This window comes from Sminthopsis crassicaudata, chromosome 3 (genome assembly GCF_048593235.1).
Source record: "Sminthopsis crassicaudata isolate SCR6 chromosome 3, ASM4859323v1, whole genome shotgun sequence".
Lineage (NCBI taxonomy): Eukaryota > Metazoa > Chordata > Mammalia > Dasyuromorphia > Dasyuridae > Sminthopsis > Sminthopsis crassicaudata.
Genome location: NC_133619.1, coordinates 560,931,684 through 560,945,184, shown reverse-complemented (window position 1 = coordinate 560,945,184; position 13,501 = coordinate 560,931,684). Strand labels below are relative to the sequence as shown.

At 40.1% G+C, this 13,501-nt stretch overlaps 1 long non-coding RNA gene across 2 annotated transcripts; it reads right to left on the bottom strand.

Moving 5' to 3' along the window:
- Positions 1 to 4,082: 4,082 nt before the first annotated feature.
- Positions 4,083 to 9,180, bottom strand: LOC141563498 (uncharacterized). Of its 2 annotated transcripts, none has more exons than XR_012488435.1 (2): positions 8,780 to 9,180; positions 4,083 to 7,577 (listed from the first exon to the last, which is right to left on the bottom strand). It is a non-coding gene; the product is annotated as an uncharacterized LOC141563498 (long non-coding RNA). The 2 variants fall into 2 exon arrangements; XR_012488436.1 differs by having other exon boundaries at positions 4,083 to 7,564.
- Positions 9,181 to 13,501: the final 4,321 nt, after the last annotated feature.

The following is a 13,501-nucleotide window of genomic DNA, read 5'->3' as shown; positions in this document are numbered from 1 at the left end:
TCAAGAAACCCATTAGTTCCTTTAACTCCTGCAAGACACAACCTCCTGCCTCAGAGGCTAAGCCCCTTTTTACCTCCTTGGCCAGCCCTACCAGCTGATGTGGCCTACAGGCTCCTTGGCACATCTCAAAAGGAAAGCAGTGCCTCATTGCCCCAACAGGTGTGCAAAACTTACTTGGGAATTTCTAGGTTCGTTTCCTTTCCCTCACGTTACCTTTCTTTCACAAATGGAGCTTCTTCTGAGCTAGGCCTGGTTTGCCTGTCTTTATCTTCTAATATCTTGCACAGTGCCTGCAAAAGTTATAGGTGGCCAAAAGACAGTTAGCTAAATTGGATTGAACTGAGTGAGGAGGATTCTAATGAAGGCTACAGGACTAGAAAAGCAAATGTTTCCCCCCACCCACCCACCCATTTTGCTTGTTTTTCCATTTGTTGCTAACCAGTATCTCTATAGCTTCTCTGAGCTAGCCTGATGTTAGGGAGTTCTGTAAGGGCTGCTATCAGCATCTGGGAATACCATGGGACTGAGAGGGGAAGCACTTTCCACATCCATGATTTCTTTGAAAGCCTCAAAAATTGCTGGCAGAAGGAGCCATCTGTCTAGAACTGGGAAATAATGAGGCCTGAAACGTGTTCATTGACTGATTGAGGGTGGCATCTGAGACAGAAAGATTCAAGGTTTTGTTAAGGGATATGAGTGGGGGAGCGCTGGAAGGATTGTGCAAAAACGCAGGAGTTGTTTAAGGGGCTCTTCAGTCTATTTATACCAGTCACACAAATGAGTGAGTCCAAGAGTGCCAGGATGAATACAGGGTTCAGTAGTCCTGGCCTGCTCTGGCAGTAATGTTCCACTGGCATGTGCAGTGCTTTTGCAGTGTGCCCCACTTCAAATGGTAGGGGGTGGAGCCAGGGTGAGGAACTCAGTAGTAGGAAAACTTACACTGGGGAAGGAAGGAGACACGACTTTTGATTCCTTGTCCTACAGCAAAGCCTTCAGAACTCGAATTGCGCCCCCACCCTTGCTGGTCTCTAGGAGCATCAGCCCCCTCTTCTGTCCCACTTAGCCTTTGGTGCTAAGCATTGTCCTTTGAGGTTGACTTTGAACTGAGCCCCTCTTTTGGAACGCGGAGCCCTGGCATACAGCAAGCCTGGTTAGGTGTAAGGCCAGACCAAGATTTGGGATATTGTCTGCTGGCGTTGCCCCTCTCGAACCATACAGGGCTGAAGACTTCCGGCTCTTATCTAACCCAAGAAACCTTGCTGGATCGCCAGTCCTGACTTGGAGAGGAGGCTGGGGGTTGCTGGGCTATAGGTTTTTGCTTTTCTTCTAGTCTTGAAATTCTGTGGCTATTGTGCTTGTTTTCCCAGAAGAAGATAGGTGCTTCCAGGGCTGCTGGTAAGATAGCACCCAGTTCAGAAGGCGGGGTGAAGATGAGCGCCTGAAGCGGCCGCAGATCACTCTGGCTTCCTCCCTGGAAAGCCACTGAGGGAGCTTGGCTCGGGGTAGCCACTAAGTCCTCCAATCACCTTTCCTTCTTCTCATCTTTGCTAAAGCATACCCTATTCATCCTCCCCAAAGTACCCTGGCACATCCCCTAGAAAGTCTCCTGGGAACCACAGCCGCTGCCAGGGTTGACAGTAGTGCATTTGAAGCTGAAGATGGACTTTCAGATCGGTTCTTTGTACTATCCCTGTGGAACTTACCCGCTGGGGAATGACGCTGTGAGTGGTACCGTCTGATTAGGAGTGGAACCACTCAGGATGTGGAAGAGAAATAATTGAGAATTTCATTTGCTTTCAGCTTGAGGGGGAGACAACCGAACCCCCACCCCCCAGTCCAACTTCAAGAGACTATGCTGCCCGATGCAGTCCCACCTCGGTACTCTACAGCCCCGTTGTGTGCTGATCCGAACTTGAATGTCCGGGATTCGGTCTGTGTGATGCTCCCTGGAGCGTGGTAAGGGGATGCTGAACTGGGACTCCCAGGTCCCGGTGGCCTACAAATCTAGGGCGTGGGAGTGGGGATCCTTCTTTTTTTTTTTTTTTTTTTTTTTTTTTTGTATCATAACAGAGCTGGAGACATGAGTTGGCTATGAACCATAGCAGATAATTTGTCAGGAAGTTGATGGGCGTTTGACAGTGGACCAAGTTTGAAGGAGGGAAGGGATAGAAAAGACCAGTAGGACATGGTGGAACGCTAAACAGGAGTCTGTGTGTCTTCGTGAGGGAGGGTTGGAGTGGCTTTGGGTTCCTTTTTTTTAGGGAAAATGTGGAGAAATCAAGGACCTCTATCTCCCTGCCGCCATCGACAAGTTATCTCCCTCTTACAAAAGCCTTTTTCTGTTCTCCTCCATTACACACCCGGAGAGGCAGAGAAAGGGGGGGATGGGGAGGGAGAGGAAAAAAGAGAGGGGTAGGACCTGCCGGAAGGAAGAGTCAGGGCAAGGAGAACGAGGCGGGGGACGCAAAGGGGGAGGGGTTAACTGCTAACAGAAGGGAACTGATCAAATAATTTTTTCCAGTATCAACTGGCACAGGTATTACTGTGTGACTAATGCTTGTTCCAACGAACTTAAACTATGCCCTTAATTGAGTTTTCAATTACTGAAAGATAGTAAAGTTGCAACAAGTGCTAAGGCATTTTATTTTCCTCTAATTTCTGAATGCACTTTTGTAGTCATCCTCCTTTCTTATATTAACCAAGGAGCATTTATTAAGTCTTTCTGCTAGATATTTTATTATGCACTAGGAATCATGATAAATAGACTGCAACAGACTTCAAGTAACAATGGTAATTCTCAATTATGTGGGGATTTAAAGGTTTATAAAGTATTTTATTTGACTACAAGGACATCTTGTAATATAGGTAGTATTGTTCATTTTGCAGTCAAGGAACTGAACTCAGGAACATTAAGTGATTTTTCCCATGTTTACAACATATATCCTTAGTAGGTTCAAATCAAAATCAAACTTGCTTCAAGTCCAGTAGTATGTCTCTTATTCCAGAATGCTCCCTCACATATCCAGAGTTCCAACATTTTTTATTCCAAAATCTTTTTCAACCATTGATTTATCATAACTCCCTAAGACATCCATTGACATCACTGGGCTTTTCTTCAGGGAACCACTCCAAATGATGCTCCCCAACTAAAATTTTTTGAGTGTGGGAAGAGGAGTTACATCTAATGCATTATTTAATTAATTTCATGGGTATATAAACTGTTTCCTCAACATTGACCTGAGTCAAGGTGTTTCCCTGGTTGTTATTACTAAATTGGCAGTAAATAAGTTATATTGGATTCAGGAGTCACAGGGACCCTGTAGCACTATTTTACTTATCTTAGAAGAACATTTTAAATGGGCCAACACAGCAAAGGACCGAGCCAGGAGACTGATGAGAGACTTAAATGCCTGTTCTGACTATAGTCTTCTTCTCTGTTTGAAAGTTTGCCTCCATGATATTTCACAAGATCAACACCTACTACAACCATACAGAAATGATAGTGCTGCTTGCATTCCTGAGTGCCTGGATTATGCTGGGGGGGGGGGGGGGAATAAGAACAAAAAACCAGGGAATTGTTAAGGGGCAGGTTATTTCTCCAAGAGCCTCCACAGCTGTCCATCATAACATCTGAAGGAGTTGCAGGGCAGCCTTTGTTGACACAGGTGTTGCCCACTGGGAATGAGGTGAATTGGAGGCAGATGGAAGAGGAGAGAGATCAGACAAAGCAACAGCCTGTCAGTTAGAGAAGTCAGAGAACAGCAACTGCCTCTCAGTATCCTTGTATAATCCTCTCACAAGAAAGATCCATTCTGCAAGTTTGGATCTCATCTCCAGCAGCCCCTGTCGGGTGGCTCCCGTGTACTCCAACAAATGCTGAATGGGCAATAATATAATAATAATTAAAAACATTCATTTAAAACAAAAGGAAATATAATATTCAATGAGAATACACTAGAAGCTTTTCTGATAAATATGGGATTGAAGCAAGGATGCTAACGTTTCCTATTTAAAATCTTTCTGAAAATGCAACTGATAGCAATAAAATTCATGAAAAGAATTCAAGGAATAAAGACAAGTAAAGAGCATATAAAAGTTTTCCTTTTTATTGATTATATGATGACTTACTTGGTAAGACCTAGGCTATCAACAAAGATATTAATTCAGACAATCAATCAAAATCTTCATCAAAGTTACAGGCTACAAAATAAATGCTCAAAACACAACACAATTTCTGCATTTTAGTAACGAAAGATGAGAGGTAAAAATTGAAAGTACAATTGCATTCCAAATAACTAGAAAAATGCAAATATGGGAATCAACCTCCTGAAGTAAAGAAAAACTTGAAACTTGTAGTTTCAGTTTTAAGGTGAGCCTTAAAAAAATTAAAGAACGGGGGCAGCTAGGTGGCGCAGTGGATAGAGCACCTGCCCTGAATTCAGGAGGACCTGAGTTCAAATCTGGTCTCAGACACTTAACACTTCCCAGCTGTGGGACCCTGGGCAAGTCACTTAACCCCAGCCTCAGAAAGAAAGAAAAAAAGAAAAAAGAAAGAAAATAAATAAAGAACAACTCAACTTGAGAAAGATGTAGAGATCATGATTAGGCCATACCAGTATAACAAGATGTCTACTACAAAAATTGATTCGAATTTGTAATGCTATATTGGATTTACCAAGGACCTCCTTTACAAAGATTGAAGAAATAATTTTTAAAAATTATCTGAAGAAACAAAAATCTAGAAATTCAAAGCAAGTGAGGAAAATAAGTAAGAATTAAAGATTTGTCTGTCAGAACTCATTCATTACATTGAGGCAGCACCAGCCCTGAAATCAGGAGAATCTGAGTTCAAATCTGGTCTCAGATATTTAATACTTCAAAAATAGTAGGAATAGTAGAAGCCATGAGAACTGTATGAGTATTCAGGAGACACAATGTTTTTCTACTTTAGATCTTAAAGATGTTTTATTTTGCATATCAAATTGCAAAGGAAATTTCTTCTTGCCTTTTAATGGCTAAATTCAGGAGAAAGTAACTCCCACCAATTAACATGGACAGTCCTATCTCAGGACTTCTGTGAGAGCCCCCACATATTTGGACAGGCACTGGCTATTCAGTAGTAGATGATGTCTTGATCTGCAGCCCCACAGAGAAGCTTTGTTGACTGCAGCCATAAAAACCCTTAACTTTCTGTTTTCCTGAACTAGAAAGTTTCTTTCTCTGTCACATTGCCTATCAGTCTGTTAAATATTTAGGCCATGACATATACATATACTGTATTTAACTTATACTTTAACATATTTAACATGTATTGATCAACCTGCCATCTCGGGGAATGGGTGGGGGGGAAGGAGGGGAAAAGTTGGAACAAAAGGTTTTGCAATTGTCAATGCTGAAAAATTGCCCATGCATATATCTTGTAAATAAAAAGTTATAATAAAAAAGAAAAAAAAATCTAGGCCATGAATTAACTCTTACCTCCTTTTTACTTACAGTGGAAAAGAAGCAGATAATTTTATCACTCCTTAAACTTGCCTCAAAAAAACCAGTTGTTTACTTTCCTGGGTATGGTTGGAGTTTGTAGACTTCTCAAAAAAAAACTAGATGTCTTTGGGGCGACCCTCCTGTCTTAGAACAGTGGCTGTTACAGTCTTTCTAATTGAGGAAGCCTCTAAGATCACTTTAGGACAGCCATTGACAACATTAGCTTCCCACCAAGTTCAGAGAATTTTTGTCCTCAGCTTTAGAATTGGGGAAAGAAATGATAGTGACCATTTATATGGATTCCAAATATTCCTTTCATGGTTTGCATGTTCATGAGGCTAAATGGAAAGAAAGGGGACTTTTGACAGAAAACAAAACAAAACAAAACCCATTAAGTATGTGTTGTGGGTCTGCTTCCCTGCAGCTTCACTGGAAACTGAAAGTTTCTTACTGTGCGCCTCACGCTATCACCAGCCTTCGGACGTCTCCGGCCCCGCTCCGGAGACAGGAGCGGGGAATAAGCAAACAGAGAGCCAACGTGTAGCATTAGGGCGGCTCCCTTCTGCACAGAGAAGATCGGTTCTAGGCCCTTTACAATTCCCCCTTTTTGTTTAAAAAGAGGGCGGTCTAATACAGCCATCACAACTCGGAAGGACATAAATGGAGGTAGAGCACCAGGAATATCAATTATGAAAATATCAAAATGGAAAATATTCAGAGCACCAGAAATCGAAACACAAATAGATAATATCAAAATACATGTACAACATTAGGCTCATTGATCAGGGATTGATTACAAATCTCCTTTGGCATTTAAGACATTAGATGCCTTCAGTTCTGTCAGAGACCGACGTAGTGCAAAAAGTATGGCTCGAATCATTAAAGGCAAAAAACACAACATAAATAACACAAGGACGAGGGCAACACACCTGAGAATTAACCAGTGAATTACATTGTGATAGTCAAGCCCATTCAACCATGCCATCAACGAGGAGGTCGATTCCTCCCATTGCTTATTAAAATCAATTGTCACATTCTCCAATCCATTTATAATTTTGTCAAGGGCCATTAATTCATTCTGTAAAGACGTTTGCATAGAAGCATTACGTAAAAGACATTCAAGATATGCATAATCAGAGGAATTATATAACACAGGTAAAATACAAGAGGCACGATATAAAAAGCTACAAGTAAGTTTCACATATCGGGACAACAAAGCTTGTTGTTTCACTAACTCCAAGGAAACATATTGCAGTTGAGTTATTTGAGAAATCAGCATAGAGTCTATGGCCTCCTGGTGTCTCCAGGCCAAGTCATTTTCAGTCATGTACTTCTGTAGCTTCTCCGCCACAATAGTCAATTGTGTATTCAGTTCTCTTATCTGGAATTCCTCTGCGATACTCAGAGCTAAGGCTGCCAGTGATAAAAACATACTGCCACCTTCCCGTTTTCCTCTATGGTGCAGATTTTTCAATAGTCCTCGAAGAACCCCTTCTGCTGGTGATATTGCAAAGTTCTTAGCTAAAATAGGATGAATGGTAAACGGTGGCACTTCCAGCAAAAACAGAGTGCTATCATACAGTAATGATCTTTCAATACCTCCTATAACATTTGTATATGTCCCATTTGTACACACTACCACGTACTCCCCTTCTGCTTTGGTTATCTTATAGCACCACCAAATAAAGTGTCATACCAGGTTCTTTTCTTTCTAACACAATTCATCAGAGGAGGAAAAGTTACATTATTGGTACAAGTTTTAGGAACTCTTATGATTGATGGAGGATGTTTTGTAGGAGGGGGAGGTGTCAGTAATAGATATTTTATCTAATAGTGAGGTTTCAATACCTCTATCAAGATTTTACATGCACAGTTTATCAGTTGCTTTTCAATGTTTGTCTCAGCTTGTTCTCTGCATTCAGTTGGGAAGTCCACACCCTCAGAGTCCACTCTCTTTCCTATGTAGCACTGCTGTATCTGGATCTGGAACAGTCCTTTCCAGCTCAGGGTCAGCTTGTCCTCCTTCCACGTCCTAACCAGGACCCCGTCTCCAAGCTAGAACTCATGCACTGTTGAAACCCTAAGGGAGGAGTCTGAGCAATAAGCCTGTTTAGTTGTAAAGTTTTCAGATGTTAAATAAAGACATAACATATTTCCTTAAAAACAAATCCTTGGTTTCAAATATTGGATATAAGGAAGAATTTTGAATCCCTTTAAATCAGTTTGCTTTCTTCAACCAGAAACAGCTGCAGCTTCCTATTGCTGCTCTACCCCTGCAAAAATACGTTCCGTCTCACAGTCACCTCTCCGTGACTACCTTTTCCAACAAGTTCCTTCTTTTCCCCACTGATTTCTTCTTGAAATCATTTGCTCCCACTAATAAATCCTTCTTAAATCACCTTTATTCTCCTGTCCCATCTCTCTGTTTCTCTCTTCCCAATGCCTACTTGCTCAAACTTTCTCTGACATACTTTAAACACTTCCAAACCAATAACTCTTCTGACTAGATGCTTCATTTAAACTATTAATTAATTTTGCAAATCAATCTCTCTTGTCCCTTTTCTTTAATCACCTTTTTTTTTTAAAACTTTAAACTTCAAGATTCATAACCCATAATGATAACAAATTACCCAATGTTTCAGAAGCAAACCAAATAGTTTTTTTTTTTTTTCTTCTGCCTGAGTGCTTCAAGGCCACTAGTAAGAAGCTTCCCAGGCGGTATTAAGCAGATAAGATTGTAATGCCATTACTCCCCTTTTAGCTTTGAAAATCTGCTTTTCAGAGAAAACTTTCCCACCAGTTTAAAAAAGTCAAGTTTTTTTTTTCTTTTGTTTTACTTACAAATTGGTACAACAGGTTAAAAAGTTTAAGATCACAAACAATTTTTAAGACCAATACATTTTGAACCACTCTGAAAGAATTACTATTCTGAATGAATTTCAATTTCCACAATTCAGCCTATTATTTTTCTAAGCCTGTAACACAGAGGCTGAATTCTTATCTCTTATGAGCTTGCTAACTTTTAACACAGAACAAAAAATTCAAAGCAGACAAACATACACAGACAGACCAGAGCTCTATTTTTTCTATCCAGGCTCTGCATGCTTTTAAGTTAAGATCCACTCTATTCTTTTTACGGAGTTTATATAGCTATGAAGCATATACTCCTGAATCTGTTGACTCGATATGGGCTTTAACTATTTTTTGTCCCATGCCTCATCTAACTGCGTCTAAGCAGTCAGGCTGTTTGCTTCTTCTTGATTCTAAAAATCAAGGAGCGCGTCTTTCTACTTACCTTTCCTTGTTCCAGCGAATACACTGCCCAGGTCCCTGTTCAAGGTGCCACTTGTTGTGGGTCTGCTTCCCTGTAGCTTCACTGGAAACTGAAAGTTTCTTACTGCGCGCCTCACGCTATCACCAGCCTTCGGACGTCTCCGGCCCCGCTCCGGAGACAGGAGCGGGGAATAAGCAAACAGAGAGCCAACGTGTAGCAGAACTGGTCTTTATTGTCTGCACCCAAAATGTCTCCCCGAGTTGCCGCTGGCAATTCCTCTTATAGAGGTTCTCGGACCCTCCCCGAAACCTCCCATCATGGGCGGGGCCAGCTCCCTTATCAATGCCTAGTCGGGTTTCTCCTTTTATGGCCAGGCGACTCATAGCTCTACGCATCCACAGACACGCAGCTCTAATAATCAACCCGGAGCTGGTGTTGACTAACATTAGGGCGGCTCCCTTCCGCACAGAGAAGATCGGTTCTAGGCCCTTTACAAGTATGCAGGGGAAATTGCAAAATTAATGCAAGATGTCCATGGGCCTGGAGAGGTTCTGTTATCTTTTGTAAAGTACAACAGAAGAGGGATTTACTTCAGGCAAAGGGAAACAGGCTTGCAGATTCAGCTGCCTATGCTGCTGCCTGTTTGCTGCAGACTACCCCACCTTTAATACCCCAACTCCCTGACTCCTACACTCCCTCATGTACCTCCCAGGAACAAGTTCTTGCTAAAGAAAGGGGTTATACCCTTTCTCCTTCTGGGTAGTTTCAAACACTTCCGGCCAACTTCAGAGACCAGGCAATAGAAACTTCTCTTTGACCTATTCCAAAGCTACTCACTTGTGGAAACAAATGCCAACCCCTTGTGAAACCTATTTTTACTGGTCACAAGCTAGGAGAAACAGTAAACGAGTCTATCAGGCCTGCCCAGTTTGTGTCCAGGTAAATCCAAAGGGGGATTTACTCTGACTCCTGGAGGAGGAGTACATACCCAGGGGAGGACTGGCAGATAGAATTTACCCATATGCCCCCTCTCAGGAGCTCCAAACTTCTTTTGGTTGGTGTTGACAGCTTTATCCATCAGGTCAATTCCTTCCTCTGCAAGACTGAGAAGTGTTTTTGCTAACTTCTTTTGGCCTGCCCAGTTCTTTACAGAGAGACAGTGGCCCAGCCTTCACTTCTCAAATAACTCAAGCTGAGGCATTTAAGACTAATTATCCACTTTGATTGCCATCCTCTCTACCCAATGCTTAATGCCTTTTACACATTATGGTGCTTGCACCCTAGGCCTCGTGAGTACTCCTTTCACTGTGTATAACCTCAAGTTCCCCCCATTGCCCTACTCCTTTGAGGAGACAAAAGCAAGGATTTGGGGTAAATGTCCTTTGATATTTAGGAAAAACTGTCTGAGTGTGAGACATTCATGACAGCCTCATCTCTTCTCCCCCAAGACTTCCTCTGGATGGGGTTCCTAGTCTTTCCCATATAAAATCCACTTTTATTTATTTGGGTTTTTTGCTCATTGCTGACGGTGGCATTTTAAATCTGTGTGTGAGGGAGTTGTTCCTTGTAGACTCCAAACTATGAACTTCCAATTATTGTTTTAATCGGAATATCACCTGATACTTGATGCTGACACTCAGCAAACCCTGGATGCTGCAAGTCAGGTGTATCCCTTTCTCAGTCTGGACCCCACTTGACAGTTCTGTGCTCCTTCTCAGTCTGAAGTAGCTCCAGAATATTAGACTTGTATCCCTTTGTCCCAAGTGAGTTTAGGTTTCAAACTGCTTGAGAAGGGTATAATGGAGGCAGCTCTTAGGAGAATTACAACAGTAATCCTGAAGCCAGAGGAAAGGAGGACCCCATTTCTTGGTGCATAGATAATCCCATGAGGCGCAATGTCCCCTGGAAAATGAATTTACAGGCCCGAAAACCTAGATTGATAAATAAGAGGTTTATTGTAGAAATTTGGAAGTAAAGCTCAGTTAGAAAGACGCCAGGGCCAAAGGTTTGTCAAGGAACCTAAAGTCTCCTGGCTTTAGAAATACTAAGAAATAATCCTAGAAATATTGCTGACTGCCAGATAACAATCTTTAGGTCAGTGATAACAGGGTTTCTGAGACAAATGGTAAAGTGCATAACCTGACTACTCCTCAACCCCACATCTGAACCTTAACATTCAATAGTGAGGTATATACCAGACCACTCCTCAGTTCTACCTCTAAGTCATAAAATTTGTATATCAGTGACCCAAAGGACTGGATCTCTTTTCCTATAAATTTATCTTGTTGCTCCTGGTTTTTTGCTAAATCCTTTTGGAATTTAGCCTCCTTCAATTGTAGTTACAATTATAATAAACTTTGCCCCTTGACTTGGAGATGGGGTCTAGCCTGCAAATTCCTCTGAGACACCTCGAGACACCGGTCTTCAACTCCAACCTTTTGGGGGTCTCCTTTTGAACCTCAACAGGGACACACTAGAGAAAGAAATTGCAAGCACCTTCAGTATATTGACCAGAAAAACTCCATGGAAAATAGGTATGTCATACATGACTGAATTATCAGTAACTCTCTCAAACCTATCCCCAGAAAATGATAGACTCCATTAAGTGACAAGCCCATTGTGACTCCTGTAGATGCTATCAGTACATTTAGGCAAATTTTGAAAACCAGAGGTCTACAAAATTCTGTTCAGATAACTCTTCTATCAACCTGAAGTTTTTCCATCTTAAAAACACAGGTATAATCCCAAAATCCATCCTACAACTCAAGCAGGATTATCCCTGATTAATACCATTCCTGAGGCTACTTTTTCAATTCCCTCATTTAGTTGACCAAGTGCCCATAAGGCAGATACAATCAGTCTCACCATTTGGAGATAGATTTGTTGGACTAAATTTCTAACTCTTTCACTCAGGAGCCCAAGTTAACAATTGGTCTACTTACTTAGTTTATTTTTAGAATTATATTTTTCCTAAATCAAGAAATTTTATGTTCCTTTTTTTCTTCTATTTTATTTTTCTTATCTCTAATCTGTCCCTGTAGAGATGTAGAATGGGAGGGGGATTTGATTCACTCTCTTTCCTCAGTGGGGGATTGTTAGCAAGATAAAATCTGTGACAAAACTTTACCATCTCTACATGTTATGAAATTTTAAGATAAAATTATTGTGATATTACTGTGACATTAACTGGTATAATTTTTGGGTTCCTGAACTAGACATGAGTAGCAAGTTCTGGGGCATGAGGAAAACAGAGATTGTGATGACACAAAACAGGACACAAAGGCCATGTACTGGAAAAATGTATTAGTCATTCTATATAATTGTCAATAAATTAGTCATTTGAACAAAGATAAAAGACATTTTTTCACATTTCTATAGTACTTTATTTTAAATCTCTGTGTTCAAAAAGGTGTTTTCTCATAACAACCTGTGAAGTTGCCAGGACAGTGATAGTCATTTTTAAAATTTAGATTCAATAACAATTTTTGTTAAATGAAAAAATAATTAATATGTTGAAAATAAAAATAGTAATGTTGGTCTTAAATTCTCAACATATGATCACTGTGCCTTTTGAATTTTCAAATCCTATCGATCTGATTAAAAAAAAAAAAATTCTGAACCTAGCCAAGAGGAAATAAAAAGAGCATTTCCATGTGTAAAGAAGAACAAAAAAGAAACTTTTTACTCAAAACTATAACTCTGTATTCACAGGTCAGCTTATCTTTCTTTTTAAAGTCTGCATTAATGAAATATTGTTTTCTAAACTGTCTATTCCTCCTGACTTTCATTCTGTTCTTTTATTCATTTTTTAAAAAAATCTATTCATGACCCTAGTTTCCTATTTCTATTACTTTCTATGCCACTGCTATGATCACCCCATGTTTTTAAAAATTAAATTATTTATTTATTATTTTCCACCAGTTGTATTTAAAGCACTTTTTTTTACATTTATTCTTAAGACTTTTCAGTTCCAGATTCTTTACTTTATCCCTACTCCCAGAGCTTATTAAGAAATCACATGTGAAATTATGCAAAACATTTTTATAAAAGTCAAGTGTGCAAGAAATCATAGACTTTCTATCCAAAAAATCAAATATCTCAAGAAAATATTAAAAAAAAAACACACACACACACAAAGAGAAGGTTTATTGTATATTCAGACACAATCAATTCCATCTCTGGTATGGATAGTATTTTTCATCATAAATCCTTCAGAGTAATTGTGGGTCATTGTATTTCAGAGAATTTACAACTGATCATCCCAGAATATTGGTATTACTTTGTATATATAATACATTTCACTTTGTTTAAGTTCATACAGAGCTTTCCAGGATTTTTCCTCAGAGCATCATGTTCATTATATCTCATAGAACAATAATATTCCATCATAATCATGTACCACAATTTGTTCACCCATTCCCCAATTGATATGCATCTACTCAATTTACAATTTTTGATTCTGGGAAGAAAGCTGCTATGAGTATTTTTGAACATGTGGGTCCTTTTCCTTTAAAAAAAAAATCTCTTTGGGGATTCTTACCTAGTAGTAGTATTGTTAAGTCAAAGGATATGCATGGATTTTTAGCCCTTTGGGCATAAATGATATCTTTTAGTTATTTATTGATTGGGGCATAAATCATTTTTTTAAATATAAATTTGCCTCAGTTCCTTATATGTTTTAAAAACGGGGCCTTATCAGAAAAACTTGCTTCAAAATTATTTTGACAGGGGGCAGCTAGGTGG